Source organism: Anolis sagrei, chromosome 1 (genome assembly GCF_037176765.1).
Source record: "Anolis sagrei isolate rAnoSag1 chromosome 1, rAnoSag1.mat, whole genome shotgun sequence".
Classification (NCBI taxonomy): Eukaryota; Metazoa; Chordata; class Lepidosauria; order Squamata; family Dactyloidae; genus Anolis; species Anolis sagrei.
Window position 1 is genome coordinate 10,302,136 of NC_090021.1, and position 6,023 is coordinate 10,308,158.

Here is a 6,023-nt window from a genome sequence, read left to right on the forward strand (position 1 = left end):
ATATATTTCTGGGTCTAGGTTTGGTTTGCACTTTGAAACCCCAAAAGAGTCCAGGATGCATAGATCGCAATACAAGAAGTGGACTACTAAGTAGAGTATTTTGGTCTGATTCCGAAAGCCTGTCACATTCACTTTCAGAAGTATTGTGCACAAAATTTCAGCCATAATAGTTGATGTAATAGTGCTTCAGGGAGATGCCAAACACAAAAACCTTTATGATTTGTAATCTGGGAATTTAGTCATTCTTTTTCTGATGTTCTTTTTATGTGGCCTAATGTAAAATAAACCATGTGTAGTTCACGTTTGATCAGCCCACACACCGCCTTGTCAGAGAAAGAAAATATGCCATACAAGTGAACAATACAGAACAAGTAGTTTACTCTTCATAGTTCAGAACAACATATATACAATGTGATCAACTCACATCATGTCCTTTTATGAGAGATTTAAAATGGTATTTCATTGTCCTTTTAGATAAATTCCTTCAGCAGCTCATGAAGTGAGAGCACACTCCAAATTCTGTCACTCTCTGCTTCTCTCTTCAAAACTGTATCTCTCTGCCTGAACAAAAATGTAACTGTATTCAAAAGTCCCAGGCTCAGTCATCTCCACGGACATTGCCGACCAATCAGTTTCATGGATCTTATTTTACAATTGACTCACACACTTACTGATTCCTTGCATGCTCCAACATTTTTTTGTTGTTGCAAGTGCTGGAAGACAGAGGTGCTATTGCATATTTTTCTAATGCTCTCAAACTGGAAGATCAAGGTGTTTACTCTGATCTTCAGGTTTGCCAGCATTTTTTAAAAAAACCATTTGAAACAGTTTGACTCCTTTTACTTCTAAGGCAAGTCTGGCAACTTTGAGAAGCAGTAAACTCATTATAATTGTAAAAACATTTTCTAAGCCTATTCATCATGCTTGTATTCTACTCATGTAATAAAATATTTACTTTAAAGCAGTGGTTCTCAACCTTCCCAATGCCATAACCCCCTAATACAGTTTCTTATGTTGTGGTCACCCCTAACCTTAAAATTAGTTAAAATTAGTTACTACTTGATTAACTGTAATTTTGCTACTGGTATGAATCATAATGTAAAAATCTGATATATCGGATGTATTTTTATTCACTAGATCAAATACCCAATAGCCCAAATTTGAATACTGGCGGGATTTGGGGGGGGGGGGGGTAGGATTGATTTTGTCATTTGGGAGTTGTAGTTGCTGGGATTTATAATTCACCTACAATCAAAGAGCATTCTGAAGTCCACCAGCAATGGAATTGAACCAAACTTGGCACACAGAACTCCCATGACAATGAAACGTTCTCCCGATTTGTGGGAGGGGAAATTGTGGGAAAGCCAAAAGTACCATTGTTAAGGAAAGCATTGCCTTTTGCTCACCGAGTTTTTACTTTGCCAGAACAATTTCTTTTTTAAAAATAGCCTTTCCGGGTCCTTTTCTTCCCTTCCCTTCCCCTCATGATATATCTGTGCCCTGAGTTGCATGGGAATGCTGGAAGAGAAGGATTATTATTATTGATTGAAACACAACAAGATGAGTCCACAGTAAACATGATCACTCTGCTGGCTGTTGTATTGGATCACATGTCGGACACTTCCCAAGTGTCTAGGACATTATTATTATTATTATTATTATTATTATTATTATTATTCTGCCACATGTCTCCATGCTGTGCAGTCCTGGGAGTTGTAGTTCCCAAGGTCCATACCATTGTCTTGGAATGAATGCTCTTGGACCCTGCTTTAAATACCATAGCTCTATAGTATGCAGTCCTGGGAGTTATAGTTTTCCAAGCTCCACCCTCTTCTCTGTGGGGCAGCCAAGAGAGGGAAGGAAGGAGGAAGGGAGCATTGCTGTTTTCCTTCCCTTCTTTCCGGTTTTCAATACAGGCCTTTCAAGAAGACCCATTCTTTTCTCGCTAACAAATAATCTTGACACAAAGCAGGGTTTTCCTGCTTTGTGATGAATGCACTCGTGTTTATGTGCTTATGTGGGGCCTCATCTGGACGCCCTTTGGAAAAATGCGGGAAGATGTGCATTTTAGGGCCTGTCTGGATGGTCCCTATGGCCCCTTCCACACTGCTGAATAAAATCCCACATTATCTGCTTTGAACTGGAATATATGGCAGTGTCGACTCAGATAACCTAGTTCAAAGCAGATGTTGTGGGATTTTCTGCCTTGATATTCTGGGTTATATGGCTGTGTGGAAGGGCCCTGGGTTTTCATGCCCATATAGATTCAACCTTAAAGGACATGTAGAAGATTGCCTTGTTACTGTCTTTTTAAACCTGAGGGTTGAATGAAAAGTAATGCCTCCTCTTTCGTAACTTCTCAACAGATAGCAGTACAGGTATGCGGCAGGTACTGACTTTCCTCTACAGTTCCATTTTGGCAGGAAGTCTTATCATTGAATGGTTGTGTTGTTAAAGTGGGAAGTATGGAAATCTGTGCAGAGGGTCGGTCAATACAACTTAAGCAATGTGCAGCCATTGAATTCTTGACAGCAGAAGGCGTCACTCCAAAGGAGATCCATCAGAGAATGCAAGCTGTTTATGGTGATTGTGTTGATGTGAATATTGTGTGTCATTGAGTGAGTAAGTTTAAAGATGTCGAGGTGGAAACATCTGACTCATGTGACAAACAAAGAGTTGGACGTCCTGTGACAGCAGCCACCGAGTTTCACAAGCAAAAGGTTGACAGATTGATTCAGGACAATTGTCATATCACTCACAGAGGAATTTCAAGCATAGTTGGCATTTCACAAGAACATGTGGGTCACATTATTGCTTTGCTTGGCTATTGGAAGATCTGTGCGGAAACAGAGTGTCAACTTCTTCCATGATGGCTTCAGAAAACTTGTTCATCGTTGGCAGAAATGTATCCAATTGTCTGGTGATTATGTGGAAAAGTGAATAGTGGTAGTTAAAGAGCACATCCTAAGCATTATTTCTGCATTTGATTTATTAAAATATTCCCATTCAAACCCAAGTAAAGAAGGTGGAGGTATTACTTTTCATTCAACCCTCATCATATGAAACTTTCTATCACAAACAAGAAGTTTTCTGCCTAATGAGATGAAAAAGGAATGAGGGAGGGCAACGGTGGCATAGCACAACACAATGGGTAACATCACTATAAACTGCAAGGGATTGCTGCAAGAGAAGGTGAAGCAAAATGAGAAGCACAGCACAACAAGGACCAAGCAGTGAGAGCACAATAATCCCAAATAAAGTCCCAGGAGCTCACATGCCAGTGGGGAGGACTGGATGGTTCTTACAGTCTCTTCCAACTCCATGATTCTATGATTTTATGATTCCATGTTCCATATTTTAACTGTTTTTGAGATAGAATCATAAAATCAAAGAGTTGGAAGAGACCTCATGGGCCATCCAGTCCAACCCCATTCTGCCAAGAAGCAGGAATATTGCATTCAAATCACCCCTGACAGATGGCCATCCAGCCTCTGTTTAAAAGCTTCCAAAGAACGAGCCTCCACCACACTCCAGGGCAGAGAGTTCCACTGCTGAATGGCTCTCACGGTCAGGAAGTTCTTCCTCATGTTCAGATGGAATCTCCTCTCTTGTAGTTTGAAGCCATTGTTTCACGTCCTAGTCTCCAGGGAAGCAGAAAACAAGCTTGCTCCCTCCTCCCTGTGGCTTCCTCTCACATATTTATACATGGTCCTCATCATGTCCCCTCTCAGCCTTCTCTTCTTCAGGCTAAACATGCCCAACTCCTTAAGCCGCTCCTCATAGGGTTTGTTCTCCAGACCCTTGATCGTTTTAGTCGCCCCCCCCTGGACACATTCCAGCTTGTCAATATCTCTCTTGATCCTAACATTTTGAAACATGCTCAGCGCAATGCTTCAGATAAATACGTAAATCCTGCTCAGAAATGTACATTGGCATTTATTTTTGTTCTAGTGTTGAGAAATGTACTGATCTTGATGCCTTAGGCAGCATATCAAGCTTTCCAGGAATGTTGCCTTTCGTTTATTGTTGTCAATTGGTCTTCAGTTTACGGCAATACTGTGAATGAATGACCTTTCAACTTCATTTTCTGTTTTGTCCCTAATGCTCCCTATCAGCCTCCTCTGACAGATTTGCCAGCAATTCATTGGCTGCTGATAGATGATGTGTGTTCCCAGGGTGGGGATGACACAGAACAGGGAGGGGAGAGAAGAGGATCCCTGAAGTTGGTAGAACATCTCAAAGGAGAAACACCCAGGGAGAGGGGAAAGAGGAAGGCTCCAGGTAAGCGTAGTCCTCACTGGGAATAGAAACCTATCAACAGAGAATTGCCAAACAGAGCAGAACATAAAATGGGGAAGATTAAGAATGGGAGCAATTTATAGACTACTAGCCATCCCCTGCCATGTGTTGCTGTGGCCCAGCCTGGTGATCTGGAAAATAAAGTAACGAGAAAGTGTTGGTTTCTAATATATGTAATTTCTTTATGCTCGTGAGTAAGGATTATTTTTTGTTGTTTCTTTTGGTCAGTGTTGATGTAGAGATTGTCTGGTTTGTCTACTCTGGAACATGCAGCATTGTCCTTCTTTAGGGGTCCCTTTCAGATCTGTTATACTATATCTCTCTGTGTGTGAATCATATCTCTATCTATCTATCTATCTATCTATCTATCTATCTATCTATCTATCTATATCTATGGCTGGATGGCTCTTTGTCAGGAGGGCTTTGATTATATTTTCTTGCCCTGGTGAAGGGAGTTGGACTGGATGACCTTAAGTATTTTCTGTTGGTCATGAGGGTTCTTATTTATTTTATTTATTTACTTCGCTTATATACCGCAATTCTCAGCCCAGGGGCGACTCACTGTGTCAGAAGTTTTCCCAATTCTTTTGTTGGTGGGGTTCAGAATGCTCCTTGATTGTAGGTGAACTATAAATTCCAGTAACTACAACTCCCATATGTGAAGGTCTATTTCCCCCAAACTCCATCTGTGTTCATATTTGGGCATATGGAATATTTGTGCCAAGTTTGGTCCAGATCCATCATTGTTTCAGTCCACAGTGGATGTAGGTGAACTACAACTCCCAAACTCAAGGTCAATGCTCACCAAACCCTTCTAGTGTTTTATTTTGGTCATGGGAGTCCTGTGTGCCACAACTGGTGGAGTTTAGAATGCTCTTTGATTTTAGGTTAAATATACATCCCAACAACTACAACTCTCAAATGACAAAATCAATTTTTTGAGTGATGGTCACTCTTTGGGTTAGTAGGTGTCTTGTGGCCAAATTTGGTGGCAATTAGTCCAGTGGTTTTGAGTTATGTTAATCCCACAAACAAACATTACATTTTTATTTATATAGACTAGCCGTCCCCTGCCACGCGTTGCTGTGGCCCACATGAGGGTTCTGTGTGGAAGGTTTGGCCCAGTTCTATCCTTGGTGGGGTTCAGAATGCTCTGTGTTCGTAGGTGAACTATAAATCCCAGCAACTACAACTCCCAAATGTCAAGATTCTATTTTCCCCCAAACTCCACCAGTGTTCACATTTGGGCATATTGAGTATTGGTGTAGAGTTTGGTCCAGATCCATCATTGTTTGAGTCCACAGTGATCTCTGGATGTAGGTGAACTACAACTCCAAAACCAAAGGACACTGCCCACCAAACCCTTCCAGTATTTTCTGTTGGTAATGGGAGAACTCTGTGCCAAGTTTGGTCCAATTCCATCGTTGGTGGGGTTCAGAATGCTCTTTGATTGACTATAAATCCCAGCAACTACAACTCCCAAGTGACAAAATCAATTTTTTTGAGTGAAGGACATATATAGATGTCTTGTGTCCAAATTTGGTGATAGATGATAGATGTCTTGTGTCCAAATTTGGTGTCAATTCATCTAGTGGTTTTTGAGTTCTGGTAATCCCACAAATGAACATTACATTTTTATTTATATAGATTGGTATAGGTGGGAAAGCGTAGGTAGATAGCATGGAAGGGGACGATTTTCAATTTTTCCATCAGGTAGAATCACA